Below are 23860 nucleotides of genomic sequence, written 5' to 3'. Positions count from 1 at the left end.
AAAAAAAGTGAGAAAAATGAAAGCACTGGAAGCTCTTGGACAAAAACAAGTTTGACTATGTCCTGAGTTCACAGTGATTGTACACTTTGTCAGCCCACCTATTTAAGCATGCTTTGTCTTGCTCAGTCATCTAGTTAAGTCATTCCATGATTTGGGCTACTTGTCATACAGCGAGAATATTAAAGTCTGCATACCTCAAATATTTTTGAGGGAGGTCATGTATTGCAAAGGGTTTTTGAAATAGGTATGATCTGTAGTGCTGAACAGAGACAAAATTCAGGGCAACTGACCAACAGCAACATCAAAGCAGTAAATCCACTAAGTTCCCCGTTGCTGCATCCACGCCTGCATTAAGGAGATTGAGTCCATTTCTTTGCAAAAAAAAGTTTATGAAATTGCAGGTATTTCTTTTAACTCATATTCTACACAACCCCCTGTAACTCAGATATGGGAGTACTTTTAACTTGCACTGTCTGACCTTGTGAGGGAATAGGGTATAGCTCCTGTACTCCTGTACCTTTTTATACTTATCAAAAAGGCACTGCAACCTTTTATACCAGTCTTTGTTCTCTGACCAAAATTTTTCATTCTGGAAAGAAAAAAAATAAGGGAAGCAGTTTTTAACCAGCTCACTTTACTGCAGTGCAAAGTGATGAGATATGCAGCTTGGAATCTTGGAAGCTGTAGGACTAATGGAATTTAGCAACATGAGAATTGTTCAAATTTTGGCCATTCTTATCTGAACACACCTAATTGCAAACGTATGTCTTACAAACAGGAGACATAACTTACTACAGAAATGAAGATTTTTCCTTGGAAACCTCCTGAAGAAATCTCTGCTGCTTCCCAGTTGAGAGCTATTCTACAACACCAAAATCATTCTAGAAGGTTAGAGTTGTAATTTGTCAGACAGCAGTTGTCCAACAGAAAAGGAATGAGTCAAGGTAAGTCAGAGCAGCTGACTGGGATCCCACATGCTTCGACCTTTCTTACTGTAAGGTGACTTCTGGAAGTAATAACACTGGAATGGGACTTTTCACATCCTGTTTGTATATAATTTCTCTAATTATTAGTTTGTCATTTATACACGCTACTAAGGACATGCGTATGTTTTACACACCTGCCTATGGCTTACAAAATCTCAATTAAGGTGAAAGCAGACTTCCCAGGCATCTTTTTATCTCCAGTTCACACTGAACATTCAGGCTAAATTCAGGCTTAACAAAATTTTAAGAGGGGCACTGACGTTAAAGATCTGCCCAGAAAACTTTGTTCTGGAGTGTAGCTGAGCAGTGAGAGCATTGAGTTGCCAACTGACCATGGGGTTGACCAGAAGCTTGCAGGAGGATAGGACAGAGAAACTGAGAAGTTCACTGTGGAAGAGATGGATTTGGAAGGACACCAAGTCCTTTGCACGAAGTGTGGGGAACCTAAAAGAGGGAATTGTGTTGAATTGTTCTGGTAGTCCTACCTGACTGTGGCTATTTCCTGAATTTTCTGAAGGAAGTGTAATTGAGCTACACTCAGGTGCAGAGCGTTAGGAGAGAGCTAGGCAAGGCATCAAAAGGGGCCTCCTAGCTTGTGAGCTGCATGTACCTTGCCTGGGCTATGCTGGAGGTAGGCCTGAGTCCAGCCAGGTACTTTGCTGATCCCCACCTTGCCTTGCTGACTTAACAGCCTGACCTCGGGCCTGCCTTATCACAACAGACTTACCTGTTGACTGGGTTCAGCAGATGCTGATTACAGTCGTTGGACCCACTCTGCTTGTCTTGTTTGGCTGCTGTGGCTTTCAGTGCTTGCTGGTTAGATCTCAGCACCAAACTGTGCGTTCCTGGTAGAGCAGCAGCTTTCACCACAGCCTGGTGAAGTGAATCACAGTGAGTAGGAGATACGTGTTTGAGGAAGAATGAGATCAGATTTTGAGGGGCTAGAAGTAGTTGTATTACAAAGCTATTTTGTGGAGAAACAGATTTTCTCTGCCCAAGAAATTTGCCAGAAAGGATGATAAAAACAGTCATAATGTGAAGCCTCGTAGGCTAACAGAACTTTAGAAGACCGGGTATCCATGGAGGCTGAGCCATCGTAACTGGGTGGGCTTGGATGCAAGGTATTGACTTGGGTTGTGACAAGGCAGGGCTTCATCTAAAACCAGCGGAAATGTTTCCGCTGACATAAGCAAGGGGAGGATTTTACCCTCTAGAATTCAGCAGATGCGTATGTTTTCAGGAGGCTTAACTATAAGGCTTTCTCTTTTGTTCTTACTATTGCCATAGTAAAGTGCAACATATGGTTAAATTTTCTGTTGAGTTGTGATCTGTTAATGAAGCAGACACTTGTGATAATTATGCTTCTTTATCCAAACTCCCTGATTTGGCATCTTGATCTATCAGTATTCTGGAGGATTGCAAAGATTTATTTATTTATCTTTTTTCTTTAGTGCTCATTGTATATGAAAAGCAGCATATTTTGATTGGTTGGCAGTTGAGAGTGCAATTAAACATTTCAGAGTCTGGGAGAACTTTTGAAGACATTCCTTTCCTTTTTTGTTGTTGCAGTTCTTTTTTTTGAGGGCTGTGTGCGCTCTCTTTATTTTATTTATTTAATGATAACACAAACAAGTTTAATGCTTCATTTAGATGATGCCAGCTGTCCATTGTGAATGTAAATGATGAGCCAGTGGAACTGTGTGGTTGCCTTGAACAAACATGTGAAAAAGAAATGTGTTGTTGCACATTGTGCAGGTGCCTCTGTTGTGGGAATCTCTTCACTCAGAGGGTATTTAGTTGATATGTTGTACAGCTGGTCAAAGAATGCCTTTAGGCGATTTAAAAGTTTCCACAGGAAATGAAATGCTTTGATGGAGTTTGCTGCAAAACGTTATTTTGTAAAATCCAGATAATTTTGACAGTCATCGTCTTAGACTGATAATGAGATCTCTGCCTCTTGTATTCAGTTTCCTCTTCTTTTCTTCTTTTTATGACATTTATACAGTACACTTCGGAGTTTTTTTTTAAAGCAGGGATAGATTATTTTTTCCCCACATGGAAGGATGAATCTAGACAGTGTCTTTTAGTCTGTAGCTGGAAACTATACAGAGGGATACTAGGGAAAAGGTTGTGTGGACTCTCTATGGTATGATAGAGATAGTGAAGGCAAAAAAAAAAAAAAGTGTTGTCAATTCTGCTCAAATTTATGGTTTAGGTGGACTTGTGACTACCTTGCTGCAGTCCAGTAATCTTTCCAGTTTATTGCTGCTGGTTGTGGAAGGCTTGCTCTTTTTCTTCTCCCTGTTTGTGATTACTTTTCAGTCCAGTTATGATTTATCTTTATCGCTACAGGACTATGGTACTGCTTAATGCTATCTGTCTAAGGAGAAGACTGGCCTAGTCCACAGAGCATAGACTGTGGACTTGGTCAATCTACCTGCACTTCATCTGTGGATTTTTTGTCTTAACACCAGTGATTTAGTCATCCATTCATTAAAGAGACAGAGAAGCTCTGGGTTTTTGTTTGTTTGTTTTCTCTGAGTGATACTGTGACAACTAGCTGTCAGCTTTGAATTACACCATTCCAGGGGCTGGTAAGAACCCATGAAATGGACAAAATGTAGGCCTTTGATCTTCTTGGGATGTGCAGTTTTCTTCTGCTGCTGCCAGCTCCCCTCTTTCTCTGTCCGTATTATCAAAAAGGCTGGAAATAATTTTCTCAAACTTTATGGAAATGTCAGGTTTTCAGCACAACCTAGTCCTAGGAAGAAAACACAAATTTGCGATAAGTTGTGAGTGACCAAGGACATGCTTTTAATGCAAAATCACTTTGTGAAGCTTGACTATATAGTCATTGCCAGTACTTAAGTAATAATGAAAATTAATTGCTTGCACTCTTACCCATAGTGTCTTTACAAAGTGAATGCTACTTCTTTCCATAAAGCTTTGTACTCAACAAAATACATTTTTTTTCCTAAAAGCCATTTCTAGATTTCAATTCCAAGGATACTTCATATACCATGCCAGTTTAAAAGACGTATAATACCAAATAGTAAGGGGGCTCTGCAGAGTAGGGTTTCTGTTCCTCTGGTGGGAAATGTACACTTGACTAATTACAAATGCACTTGGAGGACTGCAGATTAAAGTAACAGTATGTTCTTTCCAGCTCCAATTTCATCAGAATAATTAAATGCACCTTCAAATCCTTTTGTATTCAGCAAACTACTGAGTACTAAGTATGTTCTTAAGAGCCATTGAGTTCCTAGCATCTTAAATGCATTCTTGAAGTTAAATGTATTTAATAGGAAGAAATTTGAATAGAAGGAAATCTGAAATAAATGCCTGAGTTCCTCACAGTCAAAGCTCTCAAGCAACTTAATTGAGAGCAAGTTGTTTAATGAGACGAGTGCAAAGCATGAAATCTTAGTGACTGAGATGAAGAATTCCCCAAACAAGTAGCACTGTCAAAACTTTAAATACTAAAAAAACCTCTCTGTCCTTCCGTAGTCTAACTCTAGTGGCAAAACATGAGACGTTTGAAGAAACTGGAAGAGGAGAGAATGCTGATGTAAGGAAGAGGCAGTGACTGTGTCAGATTGCTTAACTTCTGATGTAAGAAAGCATAGGACTGCACAGAGATGTTTTCTTTATCATCATCATTCATTGTGTAATTTAATGGCATATGTTCTATGTAGGTGCCTTTTGACTGAAACCCAATGATTCACATCAAAATAGAGCAGCATTCAAAAGCTCACAAAATTAATATTCAAATTAAATACAAAAAAAGGTGAGGCATCCAGTTGGATGATATAGTTGACTTCCCACATAACCTCAGGTTTGGAATGCAGTATTTTTCTGTGAGTGATGACTACATAGAAAAGGAAAATCCCTACATTTGTGTGAAACCTAGGGAACTTTGACTAGAAATAGTGAGGTAAGATGGGGAAATGGGGAGAGTTTTGGGGAGCTGCGCTTAATTCCCAGAGGTGTAAAGGAGGAGAGGAAACATCAATATTTTTCTCCAGAGTGGTTCCAGTTCAGTATGAAAGCCCAGGTTGACCTTGCCTCTTGTGGGGAGATAAGATGACATAGGCAGGATTTTCAGTGTATTATTAGGCACTCAAATACTTGTGGAAGAGAAAGGTTATGCAAATTTTTTTTTTTTTTTCCTAGAATGCTGACACAAAACACTGATGAGATTTGTTGGGGGGGGTGTTTTAAATTAGAAACTTAGGAAGAGTTGACAGTTGATGAAGGGTACTGAGGTCACCCAAAGACATCTGGCAGGACTGTCAGTCACTAACGGAAAGGCAATTTCGCCAAGGTTAGGTTAGGACAGAAAATAGAGCTGCATTGGAGAAGGAATAGCTGGGGGTCAGAGTTGAATTCTTGAAAAGTAGCAAGGTTGCAGATGTGAACTACATCAAATTAGGCACAGGGCTAAAAGTACATGGTATAAATTCTGGATGCTCAAATGCACATGCTTACAAGTCTGTATAATTTCTGAGTTTAAGCATACACAACAAAATTTACAGGGGAAAAAAGTAGCAGTGACACAATTTGAAGGGTATGTTGATTAGAGGCTTCCAGCAGACAGTGAATGTAACTACCTCTGTTTATTGGGACCTTTGGTTTTAGGGTACTGATTTCCTTTATCCCCCTGCCTATTTTCTACGTTCAGGAACACTAAGTCCATGTGCGTGATTTCTTTAATTTCTTGCTATTTGTTGCTATCACCTTTCCTGACTGCTAGCACAGGCTTTGCTGATAGCTTGCTGGTGAGGGTTGGTTATAGACATTGAGAAAATACACAGAGAGGGTAGATGCATTTAGAAGTATAGGCAGTATTCTTGATTTTTTCATTGCTACACTGACTTCAGTGGTACAGTAGAATTTCTTCATACCAGCTGAGGACCTACCTGTGTAGGAACAGCTGGTCTGAAAAATGAGGCGGAAAGCGTCTCAAGAACAGACCTTTGTGAAGTGTTGTATGAACACAAATAAACCAACCCTTTCCCTAGTACAACCTGACACAGAAAATGACATTCAGGAAGGTAAGAAAAAAAGAAAGCTGTGATCTAAACACTGGAGTGTATTCTCTGAGCAAAACTACAGATGCTTTTTTTCTTTTCTTTTTTTTTTTCCTATCTTGGTTCTCAGACTCTGTTTGAAATAGTCTTTAAAACTAAAATGGCATGATATGAATTAATTAATGACTGAACTAATTCCTGACTAATTAATCTTAGCCTGGTGATATGGTCAGTTGTTTATAGTACTGCAATTCATCACTGGAGAACTGTATGCAGCTCGAGACGGGCCTGACCTAAAACACAGATCTGAGCACCTGCACATATCGGGGAAGCGAGGCATCTGGCACAGCCTTTTCAGAACTGAATGCCATCTTTATTGTGAGCTCAGGTAAACTTCAGATTCAAATACCCCAGTGCACTGGGGAAGCAGAATCTGGACTTCAAAAGGCTTGTCCCTTCAAAGTGTAATACTACAAATGCTGGGCCATGGCAGCAGAGGATGAATTGGATAAGGAAACCATGCTGATAATAAAGCCCTTTGCTTTTATACACAAACATCTTGGAATTTGATCTAGCTAAAAACTTTGACATGGCTACATACAATATTTCTGCAAAAGAACCCTTGCTGGGTGATTGTGCCTTGCCACTTCTTAGGGAAGCAGAATTCTTAGCTACGTGACAAACCTTGATATTCACAAGGGTAGTCCAAAAAATGTAGACTACAGTGTGGGCGGGGAATAGCTATAAAAGATTGGAGTGAGATCATAAGTGAGATTTTGTGGAATGTTCTCATTATGTCAGGACTAGTTATTCACTTTCTGGAGGAAATGCTTACCTCTTGGTTATATTATAGCAAGGTTTTAGTGGGTATTAGCATGTTACTCTGGAGACGGCCATGCTAGCTTTGTGAAGAGTTTGTTGAAATTTTAAGTGCTAAATATTATAAATAATCTGTGAAAACTACATGTGAGTACTCTTATAGAATTTGATGATCCTCCAACTTTATAAACCAAGGACAAAAACATGGAATTTGTTAATGCACAAGTGACTCAAGGGCTTAGTTCTCGCTGTTTTGTCATCAGAATAGCTGGCTTGTTTTGGCCACCTGATTGCAAGTGCAATTTCAGTTACCTCTGAAAAGCCTACTGAAGACACAGAGGACTGGATGAACCAAGAGCGGCTCTTGACCGTTATCATTTAGAACTTAGCAAATCCACAGGAAGTAAGTACTTGGTGAAAGTTTCATACACACAGACAGTTACCTGCCAACGCGCCCATTCTCCAGATCTTTACCCTCACCACTTTATTGGGCTGTAGTTCAGTGGCAGTGACATAACACGGTGTTGGCAGGTCTTGTTGCCCTCTCAGGGATCCTGTCATAGCCTGTTATGGAGTTCCTCTTGCCTGGTCCTTCAAGCCTGTCCTACTGCCAATTCCTCTTCTGTTTCTAATATGAGCAAGTTATTTAGTAACGGTTATATATATGTAAATAAGGTGGACTGTTTGCACTTTTGCCTTATACATGAATTGGGCCTGGGTTCCTCAGTGATTTGCCCCAATATGACTTGACAGAGGGTTGTAGTTTTCTTTGTCTTTGTTGTCGTTATTTCAGCATTGTTTCTGCTGAAGAGAAGCAAATAAATGTCTACAGCAAAAAACTCAACCCCAGGCCAATTGGAGCTCATCAGTTTGTTTCCCTTTAGTCTCATAAGGAAGTCCAGACTAGTTTTTAGAGCTATGTTGCTCTGGAACTGCTAGATTTAGGCCCTATTTGTATATATATTGAGGTACCTTGAGTTAGATTATTAGCATAGACTAAGGAAGTCCAGCATTATTGAAGAGTCTTTCACTTGTGCTAGCTGGAATATTACTGCAGGCTTATCTCCACATGCATACATTTCACAATTCTGCAGCCATTCAGCGCTACTCCTAAAAAGAAGGAGTCTCTGTTAGGTCTTTAATTTTAGGTGAAATAAAAGTATAGGTGAAGTAGCAAGGATAAATTGATCGTTAGCTCTCAAAACACACTGGAAGCTAAGCCATCAAATGTGCAGTAATTCATTCCTAGAAAATGAATTTAGAAGTAAGAAGTTTCTGTGTCTCTCAAGCTCAGCTGTTGGTACTCAGACTGGTAGATGAGTTTGTAAGAAGTGAAAATACGTGTCAGTATGTATGTATATAATATTTATATTTTGTGTATGTATATATAGTTTTATGTGGCACTTTTAATTGTCATCATTGATTAAACAATAAGACTTCATGGATTAATTTGGGGATTAATTTAGTAGCAAACATAAGAGGTTTTTTGTTCCCATGAATAAGTGGTTGACTGGCATTTGAAAGCATTCTTTTAAAGGTTTTGATGTTTTTGGGGTGCTATTCACAAAACACAGTTTTATGTTCTGAGGCATTTGTGCTTGCCTTTTCACTATATTGTAAGTGAAGAGAAAAGGCTCAAAACAGAATTGGTTAACAGGAAGCCTTTTCAAGGTACAGTGCAACTCTTGCAAGGGATTTAGGCACTTCCGTAATTCATGTGCCGTAGCAAAAGCACACGAATTAAGTATGCTTTGCTAAGACTGCCTTAGCACAGTCACATAGAAACTCTAGGAAAGTACCTGACAGTGAACTAGGAAGACTTGAGTCTCACAGTAGAACATCCCTGCTTGTGTTTCACTGTGCAGTGACTTGTAATTACAACTCATGTTGAACAAAAGCGCACAAGCAGTAGGTAGAAGCTCTCGTATCTTCCTAAGTTAAGGTGAGGCAACCTAAGGACCTCATTTCAGAAAGAGTAGTCTGCTTGATGATAGCTTGCCTTCTTTTTAGGTGACATGCCATTGCCTATGACATATCGTTTATAAACCTGTAAAGAATACATCTTAGTAGTATGGCTGGGTGCATTTTGAGTTATAAACATGACTGTGTACTGTATGGGAAGCTGTTTAGGAACCTTATGTGTGTTATCCCTATACGTAATGTGGAAGTGAGTCCATGGAAGTAAGGTTATTGGAAGTGGACAGTTGAAAAATCATGAAGAGAGGAAGAAATCAAATTTCTCTTGAGGTAATAGCAACCCTCAGCTTGCCTTAGAATTGGCAGTGCTTGCACTTCTAGTCCTTAGTGCTGAGCTGGGCTGCAGTGCTGCCTAATAAAGAATTAAAAAAGAAAAAAAGTTTTTTCCTATGACTTCCAGAATGTCAGCGTGTGCCCACAACTGTGTGAATGTTAAACCTGATGGATTAGGAATGTGGGTATGTGCGCCACTAGCCATGCATTGTATGAATGTTAATACTCCTTGTTTCTGTTTTTGACTTATATTGCAAAGTGCGTAAAGGAAGGAGCACGGTGTTCTTCCAGGTGCTGCACTAAGGTGTTGTTTTGTACACTGTGCCTGGTTAAGGCATAATTGGAAAGAGTAACTGATACAAGTCACTTGGGATTTGGCATTTATCTGGTACCATAACATGTCAGTGCCATAATAGGTCTAAAGTCTTATGAGCTGTAGAAGTGTTGAGATTTGTGAGACCAGAGTTCATTAATACTCTTTTTCTGTTTTGTTCCCATAGTCCAGTGATTTGTGATTCCCCCAAGAAGTGTACAGACCAAATAGCTCCACGTACAGGAAAAGTCTTGTAAAAAGAAAAACCTGGACCTGAAGCTGCAAGGCTGTACAGTTTTGGGAGGAAAAGCTGGGGGGAGGCTGGTCCTGTTGCTGTTTTGCTCAACACAAAGGTTCAATTTCCTTGACAAATGATGGACACAGCCTCCAGAATTGGAACTCTGATCCCAAAGGGGCCCTGTGTTATTATAACATAAAGAATGGTTATTAAACTGTCAGAGGGTTAATAGTTTCATCTTAATAATCTTGATAGATGGTGCACATTTCACCAGTGCTCCAAAAGCCCACAATGAGCTTTAAAATATTTTACTATTGGCTTGCCCTTCATTTCCCAATGAAGTCTAAGGAGAACTCTTCTTGCTAATAAATTCTTTATCATAACTTAGCTGGTTTTCCCCTTATAGAAGGGAAATATATCCTTTGCTGTGCTTCCTGATTAATCGTTCTAATTTTATCAGGAAAATTAAATTCTCTTCTTTATCTTGGAAGTTATTTAAAGAGGTCTGAGCAAAATCCCAGCCCATGAGCCTGATGACTACTCTGCATAAGCATCTCTATGCTTTATTAACTTATTACTTTTAAAGTGATTTCTGTCTGAAGGATTCCCTTCAACTTTGTGGGCCATTTGTCTTCTATTCTCAGGATTTCAGGATGACAAATGGGATGTCAGATATGACTTACTCTGAAACGTTAAAGGATTCATATAGGATAGCTCTTACCCATACCTCAAAATGTTCTGCAGGACGTAACCTCTGAAGCTGGCCAATTTTGTTGACCAAAATACCTGAATAGCTTTACAACAGGAGAAGTAGCTATACTCTAAACTAAAGTAGTTCTTAAAATATGTTGATCATTCAATGAAAAAAACACTAATAAGACGTGTATGTAAATGTGCATGGGAGTTGATCCCAGTCATGGAAATTCTAGCATTTAAAAAAAAAAAAAAAAAGGATTAAAGTAAAGGAGTGTCTCAGCAATTTGAAACAATACAAGCCAGTGCTTTGCTTCTCTTCTCTTAGGCTTGTATCATGCCTCCGAGTGTGCAGAGCTAATGAAGACAGACGAACATCTCCATTTGTATATACTTATTGTAGTTTCCACAACTAATGCATGCTGAATCCAGCAATCAGGTGGATAGTCTCCGCTAATTGACTTACTCTATTCTATCCTCATCATTGATGAAAAGGATGACAGTTTGCAGTGAGGTAGAACTATAAAGGATATAAAATTTCATGCTTTAGGTCATAAGCCAATTTGCAATTGTGTGTGTTAAGGAAGACATTTCCCATATGGTTATATTACTGTGAAATTATGCTTTTTTTTTTTTTTATGGAAACCATTGTGCCTTTTGGGAATTACTATCTTCAGAGATGAGGTATGGGTCTGATACGGCAGTTTTGGTACTAGGAAATTACTTTTTTTCCTGACAATAACGCCTACACGCAGCTCCTGAACAAGATGGGAGATACTGGTGAGGTGAATCAAACATTGTGCTTCTGGGCTTAGCTGGAAATGTTCTTGTTGTTGTTTTTTTCCTTCAATCTCTAGGCTTGTGTTCTTATTATTTCTATTACAGTTTCAACATCCACAACCTGCTGATGATTTCAGGGCAGTTTCTAGAGCTAGCAGCTTTCTGACGTTTTACACAGAATTGCCATGGTATTCTGAATAATTCAGCAGTAAGAGAACATTAGCTTAGGATGGCTGATACTGGAAGGTACTGCTGGGATTCATCTTGTCCAACCCCCCTGCTCAGATAGGACCACCTACAGCAGGCTGCCCAGGACTGTGTCCAGATGGCTTTTGAGCTTCCCCAAGGACGGAGACTCCACAACCTCTGTGGGTAAGCTGTGCCATTGCTCAGTTACACAGTAAAGAAGTCAACACAGTACAGAAGTGTTTCCTTATGTTCAGAGGGAATTTCCTGTATTCTCCTTGTGCCCATTACCTCTTGTCCTGTCACTGGATGCCACTGAAAAGAGCTTGGCACCATCATCATTACACCCTACCTCCAGGTGTTAATATCCATTGATAAGATCCACCTGAGCCTTCTTTCCTCCATGTTGGGCAGTCCAAGCTCTCTCAGTTTTTCTTCATAATGCTCCAGGCACTGCAGTCACTGAATCATCTTAGTGGCTGTCTCCAGTATGCCCCCAGAGCTGCTTTCCAGCTGGTCAGCCCCTAGCATGTCCTGGTGCCTGGGACTATTCCTCCACAGGAGCAGGAAATTCCTCCATAGGTGCATGAGTGCTACTCACTGGTAGTTGACCAGTTTTTTCTACTCATTGTGCAATGTATTCAAGAAAAATTTGCTTTCTACTAAAGCAGATTAGGTTATGACAATAATGCAGGTAACAACACACTGTAAGGTAATTTAAGCTATAAAGTTTGAAATGAGATATTAAAACACCTGTGAAAACCTTTTATTGATTGCCTCAAAGGGATCTCAGGATAAAACATAGCTACAGAAAAGAAAAACAGGAAATATGAATGCTACAGAGCTCTCTTCTTAGAGGCTCCTCATACATGGTTCACTGCTTACTTTTAAGTTTTAATACTTCACAATCAATTAAACACTCAATGTTTGTACATAACCGTTTGAAATGTATGCATTTATCAGACTAAATTTGTACTAAAGCATGGAAAAGTCTCTCCATCGTTTTTATGAATAAGTTTGAATTAGATTCAGTAGTCAGGCATAGCTTGATATGATATTAAAGTTGAGGAGAATATGGTGTGGGAATGGCCATGGTGCTGCCACCCTTATCTTTAAATGCATTGAAATATCTGAAACCTCACAAAGTCTGGAGCAGTATCTTACGGTAAAAGAGGAAACAAAATAACATGTCTTTTGTCCTTCACTGTCAACATGATGACTCATAAGCATTCTTTTTCTTTGCATCCTCTTCCTATTAAAATCATTCTGTCTGAGCAAAATGACCTGTGACAGATGACAAATACAGTATAGTTCATGGACAAAAATCACACTCTAAATTGAATATATTGTGAGAGCATTGTAACCTGCTATGCTGAAGCTTAACTGAAATGCAAAAGACATTTTTCTTCGTTCTGGCACATATTCTCTACGACATGACTTTCCATGTAGTTGATTTAATTAAGTGCAGGATGAGTCTTCCTTGTATTTGACTCTTCTGGTTGAAAGGTTGGTTTCTGTGACTTTGTATGGAAAATAACAGCAGCAGGAACTGACTGGTTAAATGTGTGACTGCAGATCAGACTCAATACTGCAATACACGTAATGTAAACTTCCTGGCTTTGTTGTTTCAGTCCCTGAGGTTTTGGAGATGCTTCAAGCTTCCATCTTCAGTGTGGTAACTGGTTGCTTGCCTCTGCAAAGCCCAGGCTGCAGCAGCTTATTGATCTAGGACAAAACAGAAATGCTTGAATGCTATCCTGTTGTGGAATGATGATAAGTTTCTTTAACATTAAGAAAGGGTAGGGACACATTAAGTCTTCAAATGTATAAAAAGCCTCTGTGAAGAGGGAAGTGGTAAGTCTGTTCTTTGTACTCAAGTTGGATAGTTCAGGAAAAGATAGGATTTATGCTGCTTCAAAAAAGCTTGGTTTACACACTAGGCAAAAGCTACACACTAACCTCCAAAGGGTTTTGGAGATGGTGTTTTTTCTAACGGTAAGGTTTGTGGAGCAAATTGTGCAAGAAGCTTTTGATTTTGCCATTGCAGGAGATATATAAAGAACATGCTGGAAACCCTGTAATGAATGGTTTAAATACAGTGGTCCTGTGTTGGGACTCTGAGACATGGAGTCACAGATTTCTTAAGGTCCCTTCTTGCTGTATTGTGCTATAAACTTGTACCGTGTTCTGAGTTGGGCACATACTAAAATTGCTGCCATTTGCATTTTAATTCATGTAAAGCAATATTTTGCTCCTTCACTGAGTAGATACCAAGTCCTTCCTTGTGAAGCGACTTTTTATTCTTTTATAGTATGTTAATTTGATGCCAATCTGCCATTTTTTTTGGAGCACTTTGACAAACCTATTGTTTAATCACGTCCTGTGTTAGTTTGAATCCCTGACTTTTGTAGCACTTCTTCTGTAGTTGGAGTGTTATTTATGGTACCTTTTAGTTATGAATAGATGTCAGGCATTCAGGGGTGGGGCATATCTCTCTGTTAGTGAGTTCTTATTTTCATATGGTAAAGGTCTCCATCTTTGAAATTCATTTTCTCTGAATCTCACTTTCTTTTCACCAAGACTATATTTGATGGCCAGTGCTGTATGGCTCACAGCTCTGTTGGTTAGTGGTTTGTGTAAATTTTATTTTTTTGTGTGTGAGGAAAATGTTTTATGTCCTAGGGGAGATAAATTCTCTGTTATGTTGGCATGGTCTCTATCCTCCAGTGGTTATCTCCTGCTTCAGAGGTTTGAGGGAGCTGTAAAGGCTGTCTAACTGCCTGGCTCAAGGTTCTCTCAGAGGCAGGAAACTTCAGGCATTAGAGTCCATGCAGCTATTTTGTGTCACTTGATCTCAGGACAGCATGGGCAGCAGAAAGAGACAATATACAAGCATAATTTAGGGCAGCTTCAAAGGTCTGAATATTGGAGAGGGTGCATAAACCATGCTCTGTCTCCCTCCTGGGACTGACTGCAGCTCTGCTAAATGCAAAGTGTTTTTGATTGAGTACTTTGATATTTGTGAGGATATAATAGCCTTAGACCTTGATGAACAGTTCGTAATATCATGGTTGCCTCAAGATGTAGCACTCCTCGGGTTTGTCACTGTGCCTTTAGTTTATTGGGAACTTGTCAGTTGTGGAAGTAGCAGTCAGTGGGGAAGCCATTCCTGAAAACAGGAGTGGCACTTCTGATACATCTTAGTGGCCCATCCTGTGCCAATGGTATTCAGCATTTATGGCCATCATCTGGAAATAATGCACCCTGTGGCTGATTAAAAGCTTGTAGGGTGACTCAAAGGCCATTACAATGTTAAATTATATATATATTTTTTTGAGTACAAATGGCAATCTTTCAGATCCTGATTGCTGGCTAGCTAAGTCCCATTCATACAATTCATATCCAAAGGATAGGGATTAATATCTACCAAGAGGGAAGAAACAAATTTAGAAACAGTGGATGGCAGTGATAGCTTTGAAATGGGGAGCCATATCTTCACAAGTGGAAAGCGTTTAAGTGTTTTCATAGGTCATCTCAAGTCTTCAGTGCAAGATTGTGTCCAAAGGCCTGCTGAGATCTAGAGTTGTTGAAAAAGGTATTGAGGAGAATGAGAGAAAAAAAACAGGATTTTATCTCTGTAGGGCATTGGCAAAGCCTCTGTTGATTGAAGTACTTAGTTCTGATAACTTTATTTTATGATTTAATGTTAAAAACTATGGCCAGTGTAGAAAACAGGCTCCAAAGTCATCCACAAGACTCTTAGCAATGTGAAATGGAAAACCAGTTAATTCTGTGTGGGTATCAAAAAGATGACTGAGATGATTTGATTGCAAAATGTAAGTGCCTTCAAGGAGAGAAAATACTGCGTACTAAGGGGCTCTTCAGACCGGCATAGAAAGACGCAGAAATCAGTGGCTGGAGGCTGATGCTGGGCAAACTGATATAGTCATGAGGCAGTTTTAAGTGTGCGTGTGCTACCTCTGGTGCTGGCTCCCTGAGGAAGAGCTTTTAGGTGCTGTTTTTCAAATCAAGACTCAGTGCCTCTCTGGAAGATATCCTTGAGTTGTGCAAAAGTTGTTTGGCTTGATTCATGGGTAACTGGGTAAAATGTAGTGGCATGCGGTATATAGGAGGTCTTGCAAAATGACTGTGGTGGTCTTGTGTGCATTTAAGCCCTGTCAGTAAACATTTAAGTTAAACTCAGGCTCTGAACCTTCATTCTGTAAATTGATAGGTTGTTGGTATTTCATTTTATTCTCTAGTACAAGCCTTGCTTTACGGGCTCCAATATTTGTATATATGAATTGAGGAGAGGTGCCTCTGCAGTTGCTCATCACCGAACCACGTTACGGTTTGCATTTGTGATCAGGACAGCCTGACCTGTGACCACTTGCTCAAGGACTGATGTGTCCTTGTCGGGTTTTGCTCATACCCAGTGCTGTGGCTGTAAGTGCCGCGCAGTCCAGCCCACCGTGTTTGGGGCGAGTCAGCTCTGCCAGCTTTAATCACTCACTTTACCCTCGTGAAGAGAAAGGAGCAGAAAATGCCACTCAGCAAGGCGGTGAGGCCATGAAATTGTGTTAAGCCACACTCCCGAAAACGGCTGGATTTGCTATTTTAGTGTAAGTGTCTAAATGTTTTTGAAATTGTAATTTTCGTGTGCTGCTGTGTGTAAAGGTGACCGCTCTGTGTTGGGCCCCCGGCGGCCAGCTCCAGACAGCTAATCAGCTTGATTCATTTGGCAGGGTGGTCGCTCAGCACCTCCTCTGCAGCCGTACAGCAGGATGGAGCTCCTCACTGATGTGCGAGGATATAATGGCATCTACTACAAATGCAGAACTTCCTGAAGACACATTAGGGTTTAATTTCTGTGGCAACAATATATTTAGCAGGGGTACAAAGATTGTAACCCTTATTTGACTTGCCAGCAGCCATTCAGGAATAGAAAGCATGTTGTCACTTGAGGAATTCTGCATTGCTGCTGGAGAGACAGGCCCGAATGAATGCATTTGTGCAGCCAAGTCTCTTTCTATTTCACTTTCATCTTGGTTTTAAAATTGCAGCACTGAATGAAGTAAGGTTTGCGATGTTTGGGTGTTGCTGAGTTTGGCCACATGATGGCACACATCAGTCAAATGAACATTACAGCATCATCGGAGGAGCTCCTGCGAATGGAGAGGAATTAAGGCTCATACTCAGGACTGTAGTGCTCAGGTTTTTGGTCCCTAGCATCCCTAGCAGCTGTTTTAATCCACAATTCACCAAAATCAGTGAGGGGCAGTGGTGGTGTCTCAGCCACAAGCTGAAGAAATACTGTGGGGGGAGAACTAAAAGGGTGGGAAGCACAAGCAAAAAGCATATCTGGAGGAGGGGGAAAGAAAAAAGAATAAAAAGGCACCAGGTAGCAAGAAAACTTTTTTTTTTTTTCCCTGGCTGTGCCGTTTTATTTTGCCTTGTTTTGGTCTTCACTTCAAAGGATTGGTATGAACACCTACGAATTGGGAAAGGTTTATTTTTCCAACATATAGATGAGAAATAATGTATTGTACTTGCTTTATGAGATGTTAGATGTTTTTCCTAAGTGGTCTTCCGCTAAATAATGTTCTTTGCCTCCCTGATGATAGCCATTGCTGTGGAGATGGCTGGTAAATACATCTAAGAATACTGTATGATTGAAGTGGTCTAGCATGTTAGCAGTAAGTCAGATAGTGTTTAATGATAATCAGTCTCAAAACATTACTATGAAATTTATACTTAGTTTATTACAGCTTCAGTGGTGTTAGTTCCTGAATAATGCATTCATTGCTACTATCTCTGTTGCTACTCTCTGTTGAGAGAGAGTTGCTACTCTCTTTTGAGAGTAGCAACACAAAAATTAATAAAACAGCACAACCTTCTTGGTATCATAGCTTTCAAGTCAGTTAATATATATATATAATATATATATATGTATAAATAAAAGCGTAATTTTCTTAAAGGAGAACTCTCAGTTGAATAGAAAATGCGGACGTGCATTTCAGGTTAATTCTAAAGGTAACAGCTAAAGACCAGTAGCCTGTGTAGCAATGCTGCATAAACATAACAAAAATCACAGTCACAGTTCCAAGAAGCTTGGAGTTAAAGACCAAACAGCCATGGGGTTGTAGGAAATACATTCAAGGGCTGTAGCAAGCTCTGTGGGCTCTTGCATTTTGCTGTGCTGCACATATTAGAGGACAACAACAGTGAGGTGAATATAGAAAATAGTTATCAGGATATTTGCAGAGGTGACTCAAAGGAAGCCCTCCATTTTCCATTCAGTTTCCGCACAGTATGTGCTACCTGGCTTGACAAGGATAAGGAAGGGCACCTGAACCCGAAAGAAGAATCAGACTGGGATTTTCAAAGGTTAGGCTAATTGCTGGGAGCTGGCTATCTTAATACTGCTGTTCTCCACCTCCCACCATCACCCAATAGCTTTAAAACCCTCCTTAGCAGAAGGATCGAATCACTTCGTTTCCAGTTCACCTCCTGTAGTGGCAAGGGAGGGGGATATCCCAGCCCCAGTGAGCATCTTGTGGGGGCCAGCTCCCTGTGTTGCCATCCAAAACATGCAGAGGTTGTGCGTGGCCATTGGGAGAATTCCTTTAGGCCTTTTTGAACAATGTTGTGCTTTTATTAATCACAGTTTCATGCATGTACTTCTGTTGTTAAGAACATCAGCAAAATGAAGGACAAAAAAACAACAAAACAAACAAACAAAAAAAAACACAAAAACCCCACGCCCTCAGCAAGTTCCTCACTTATGTGAGTCAGATCCCTGAAGTGAGTATGAAAATTCCCAAGCTTCAAAAAAGCACTTGACATCCTAGTTAGTAAACAAACCCTGCATTCCTTGTGACGCCGAGTTATGGTATGCCATGTTCTGCCTTGCTCCTGCTCCCTTTCCCGGTGCTTTTCTCTCTTCTCCTCCTCCAGCTCCGTAGCTGGCAAGTGGATTCAGAGGCTGACACAGCAACACCCATGCCTCTTTCAAGTTAAGTGCATTTGTTAGGCATCTGAGAGGGTTGCTTTCCTGCCCTTGGGTACCCAGTCACGCAACGTGAGAGATGCAGGAGTTCACGGCCTGCTGAGTGCTTAGCTGCTGCACTTTCCTAAGTGAAGGCAACCAGCGAGCAAGTACAGCAATTAGAAATAAAAGAAAATATTTTTCTGTGGGGAATGTTTGTTGACCCCACAGCTGTTACTTAAAATGGGAAAGGAAAAAAAATGCCTCTGTAGAGAGAGGAGATTTTTTTTTTTTAAGAAGCAAATATGCTTTCCACCATCAAATTCATTGTATCATACAGAGAAAACACCCTGGTTTGAATTCATGCTTTTAAGTATGCCTTTTCTAACTTTATTTTTTACAGTTAACTGTCATTAAAGAAGAGTTTTGAAAATGACATCCTAATTCCTTGTAGGTATCTCAGTCTGTGTTTATCATGCTTTTCCTTGTAAAGAATTTTGTAAAAAAAAAAAAAAAAAAAAATCCACCAGCTTTTGCATATATATGTGTGTGTGTGTGTGTGTATTTATATATATATGGCCTGGATTGCAGTTAAAATAGTTTTCCAGATGAGATGTACAGTGCAAATCACATGCTCAGGATTTTATCTAATTTGGCATTTGGACAAAACACGGGCCAAATGCTCAATCTTGCAAAAATCACTTGGGATTTTTACTGAACACAGATGGTCAAGACCTTGGTTTTACATCTTACCCAATTAAATTGCCTTGGGTCCCTGGCTGCCATACGAAGATACTCCCATTAATTTGTATCCAAAGAAAAGATATATTCCTAATATGCCCCTCTCTAGTACCACTTCTGAAATAGTCATGAACAGGAACTAAGTTTCATTGTGGTATTTGTCATCAGGTGATCCATGCTGAGGTATGCACTGTGTTGCTTGATGAATATATAGATGAGACCTTGAGTGAAATTGGAGCCAGATCAAGTTCTGTGCTCTTGCTTAAGAATATCTGGAATCTGTAATTAGGTTTCAGATCTGGTATTTGCATAGGAGCTTAATGCAGTTTGATGCATTTGAGTTTGATGGTTGACACATCACTTCAGATAGAAGTATGATGACTGGGTAAAGTAGAAGGACTTCCAGAAACATTACTCAAGCTGGAAATGATGGAAGGATGAAAAAGAACAGCTTAGTTATATTCAAGCTTGCAGGGAAGGACATGTAGTGCTGAGATCGGGAGAGCCCAGATGCTTTACTGTGAGACTAGAAATGGTGTCCAAACAGCAAAGGAAGTCTTCAGTCTCAGGGAAGTGTTCTTTGAGCTCTTTCAGTCTCAATCTGCAAGGTGGCTGTGGAATCAGCCAGTCCACTACTGAGCTCAGTATTTTATGTCTGAACTAGTTATTGTCTCCTGGTGTCCTGTCTGGCAAGGCAATGCTTCAGCTGCTGTGTTGGGTCTGCTGGCTGTTGCTGGATTGCAAAGCAGGAGGGTCTCTGGAGCAGCCTATGAAGAAACCAAAACCCAGCACTCCGAGACCTACTCCAAGTGGCCTACAAAACCTCAGTGACCGCTGTGGCAAGTGGCACTTCATGGGTGCCTTTGGGAATGACTCTCATCTTGTCTCTCTGGCTCCACTCCAGTGGTATCATGACTTAGGCACGTGGCAGTGTGTCCAGGAGCGTGTGGGGAGCTCTGTCCCTAGTGTTTTCCTCCTGGGAATGCCAAGCACATGTCCAATGCCAGCTTGAGAAGGGTCCTGCAGACAAGTTCCGTGGAGACTCCAGTCAAGTCACAGATGAAGCCCATAAGGTACAGTAATACGAATCAAGTTGTTGAGCTCCAGTTTGGCTTCAGTTATTAAGTGAACTTCCTTTATTTCAGATTGTTCCCAAGACTCCTTTTCCCTTCATACCCTTAAAAAGTGATCACATTATTCTTGGGTTGTTGCTTATGGGCTCGAATGGAATTTAAACTGCCTGGCTGACAGTGATGAATGAATCAACTCCAAATCCCTTGATGTGAATCAGCTATATAGCATAACAATAATATTGTTGTTTAACATTTATATTGAAGTAATACCGTAAGGAATCTCAGCCATTCAGGGACCTATTTTGTTAAACACTGAATAAAGCACATAGCAAAATAACAAGTCTTGTTCTGAAGACAAGACTGTCTAAAAGACAAGATGTACCAGTAGAAAGAGACACACAAAAGAAGACAAGGAGTGGAATGATATAAATGACAGTTGCATCTTTACAGAGCTTTACAGACCGTGTGTGCTGCTTAATTTTCTTGCATGGTTGATCTGCCATGTTGACTCTGGATCTTGCTCAGCTCTTTCCCCCTTCATCTTTTTTTTTTTTTTTAACTGGAAAAAATAAGAAAATATTGAAAAAATGAAGGAAATTCCCCACTGAACTTTACTATTACCTTTGGGCCATACTCTTTTAGTTGGCTTTCTGTACCTCAAATCCATTTTCAGGCTTACTTGAACTAGTTCTTTTATGTAAGATGTTTGTGAAGCACCCTGTCAAATTCATTAATGAGATCGAACTGTATTGAAACCGCCATGTTCCCTTCCTCGCACACTTGGTAATGTTTTCAAAATTGTAATTAGGCTTGTCTGGAAAGATTCCTTTTTTTTTTTTCTTTTTTTTTTCCCTCTTTTTTTTTGCCACCTTTTCAACTAAATCATCCATGCTGATGTTCATCGTTCCCTGTGTCCTGCAGGGGGAGGGCTTTTAAATCACTCAGCTAATGGGCCTAACCATTTTCTGTGCTAACCATTCAGTGCCACCAATCTTAATAAGAGCAGATGTAGAACTTTTGTTTCAACAGTAGAGTACTGTTGACTGCTTTTGAATGTCCCACCTCCCACCCTGGTTGTACAGTGATACAAAAATGTCTTAAAAACAAATACCACTTTAAAATACTGTTAACACTTTTTTTTTTTTCTCTCTCTCCACATAGACAAACTTCATGCATACACTCCCATGAGCATGAAGATACTACAAGCATGTAAGGACGCTGGAACTCTAAGACCATAATCCTGGAAATTCCTACATCGAAGTCCTGTATACAGGATTACTTTCTTTCCCTGTACCCCCTGTATGTTGTGACACAAAGCTCAGTTGGGTGGTCCCATGATGGTGTGTGCTGCGGTATCTCTGACTTGGGAACCTTGGGTCCTGTAGGAGCTCCTGGAGCTGAATGAGCTCTACTGGCACGTGCACTGCTCCTGGATCGGACAGCGTCTGACCTGCCTGTCGTATCGCCTGCAAGTCCTTCATGTCCCAATCCTGTCTGTCTTGGAAGATGCAATGAGAACGTGCAGCCTCCAGACACCGAGGAGAACCACATCAGAGCTGGAAATTAAAATGTCCACAGTGAAAACCATCCACCTATGTAATTAGCTTTTTTTTAAGGAAACTTGACTGGACTAAAAAATGTGCACAAGATGACTGGAAGACACGGGGAAAACAAAATGCAACCTCCTCCTGACCTGGAAACAGAGAAGATTTCCATCACTGGTATGATCAGGCCTTTGTGTAGCTGCTTTCTCACGAAGCAGTTAGATATGGTCTAGTCACAGGATACAAATATTAATTTTTGGAATGCATTCTTCTACCCTGTATGGCTTGTACAATATTATTTAACATTATTTCTGTTACGCTGTGAGCCTGTACTAAGCTGTAAGCATTACTCGACTATTGTCAAATAGAAACAGTTTCGGGTGCTAAATGCCCAAGGAAAGTGAGTGAAGTATATATACCTAAAATACATGAATAATTCCAAACAATAAATGATTTCTTTTTCTTTTTGTGTGGGTGTGTGAGGAAGATATAAAAATACATACCTTGCCCTGAAATGACACAGTAATTGGGGTTACTGATGGATTACTGTGTATGTTCTGACATGACATTACATTAAGATTATCTAGTATTACTTGAAAACAGGGTAATACCTTGTCAAAGGCCTCAGACTACCTTTCTTGCACTGCACTGCCCTCTGTTTAGCTGCAGAATAGGTACAGGTTTGACCATTTTAGCATCTTCCAGCACCGGGGCTGTACCCATTTAAATGTGCTTCGGTTATTGATAATTTTCTGGAGGCAGACGTATTTCTGGATTAGCTAGGGAGAGCAGTGTGTCTCTATAAAGTAATTACAGGATTGCTGCTCAGCCAATTGGATTCTGGGGCAATTCAAACAGAAATTGTATACGCATGTAAAGAAGGCTATTATGGGGCTGGATTGCATTAAAGGGAAAAGCAAAAATCAGTGGATAAAACTGAGCAGAGAAACATGAAGGAATAGTGAGAAAAACAAATATATATGCCAGTAAATTGCGAAAACTGGTTGCTGTGATTACCTTAGCAGTATGTCAAAACACATTTTGAAAAATGATGATATGCCATTCTTGTGAAGACTGCAGTATTGAAGAAAAATGAAATAATGGGAGAGAGGGATAAACTCCAAACACAATCTCATTTCTTAAAGCATATATCGTGTCCTGCATGTCCAAGTCCGACAGTGTAGTCTTCTCAGAGATGCCTTTTGGCCGCCATAGGCCTTAGTCAGGAAAACATGCAGTAGCGTTTGACAAAATGTGCAGGAAGGGGAAATCTTGTTGTAGTTTATTGAATGATTGATGGTAATTTAAATCCAGTTCAGAAAAGCAGTTATGTTCTTGAATCATTTCTTGGCTAGCGTGCTAATAAAAATGCATTGTATAGCGCTATTGCTGAATTTCAACCAATTTAATAACAAAAAGTTGCTTACTGAGGAACAAAAGGGATTCTTCCATGAGATGGATATATGATAGAAATTATGATGGCAAAGGATTGAGTCTTGCTTGTATTTGCTAAGTAGAGGGAAACGTTACAAAAGCTTTACTGATTTAAGAGGTGAGTGAAAGATGTGGGAGGCATTACTTCTTGACTTAAAGTGAGATTTAGGTATGGGGGCAATTAAATGTATTACCAGTCCTAAACAGCAATTGAAAACTCTAAAATAAAATAAAATTTCAAGATTGTCTCCTCACTGGAATATTGTAATCAACAGAACCTAGGCTTCGTGGTGCCTAAATTGCATCTAAGGATGCAAATGTAACCTCCAGTGTCACTCAGACTAGACAGCGTGGTGTCTTGGTTTATGGAAAGGATCTTCAAGGGTCATGCCTTTGAAGCAGAACAGTCCTCTGCTATGGGCAGAAGGTCATCATGAATGAACAGGGAACTCCTCACCGAGTTCAAAGGCACAAAGCAAGCCCACAGAAGGTATAAATGGGCATGGGCTGCCTCGGAGGAAGCCTGGGAGAGACGCTGTCTGAAAGTGCAGAGATAAAGCTAGCAAAGCCCAAATTTAGCAGCAGCTGAAACTAGTGTGAGACTGGAAGGGCTGCTACATCTGCAGTGGCAGCAAGAGTTAGGTGAAGGAAAGGACACATGAAGCCACTGCTCTGTGGGGCAGGAGACCTAATGATGAAGAAAAGGAGGAAAAGATGAGGTACTTGATGCTTTTTTATTTGGCCTCCATTTTTACTGTTTTGTCCTCTGCTTTTTAAGGTCACTG

The 23860-nt window shown here is 40.2% G+C and overlaps 1 long non-coding RNA gene across 3 annotated transcripts; it reads left to right on the top strand.

Annotated features, from left to right (window-relative positions):
* Window positions 1-1173: 1173 nt before the first annotated feature.
* LOC310886050 lies at window positions 1174-23479 on the top strand. 3 transcript variants are annotated; one of them, XR_014575088.1, is made up of 3 exons: window positions 1174-1617; window positions 19929-20097; window positions 21259-23479. It is a non-coding gene; the product is annotated as an uncharacterized lncRNA (long non-coding RNA). The 3 variants fall into 3 exon arrangements; XR_014575089.1 differs by lacking the exon at window positions 1174-1617 and adding an exon at window positions 1683-1877 and having other exon boundaries at window positions 19689-20097; XR_014575090.1 differs by lacking the exon at window positions 1174-1617 and adding an exon at window positions 1699-1877.
* Window positions 23480-23860: the final 381 nt, after the last annotated feature.

The sequence above is a fragment of the Anser anser genome (genome assembly GCF_964211835.1).
Source record: "Anser anser genome assembly, chromosome: 1".
Classification (NCBI taxonomy): domain Eukaryota; kingdom Metazoa; phylum Chordata; class Aves; order Anseriformes; family Anatidae; genus Anser; species Anser anser.
Note: the sequence above shows the minus strand (reverse complement) of the source record. Positions and strands in the feature narration are given on the sequence as shown.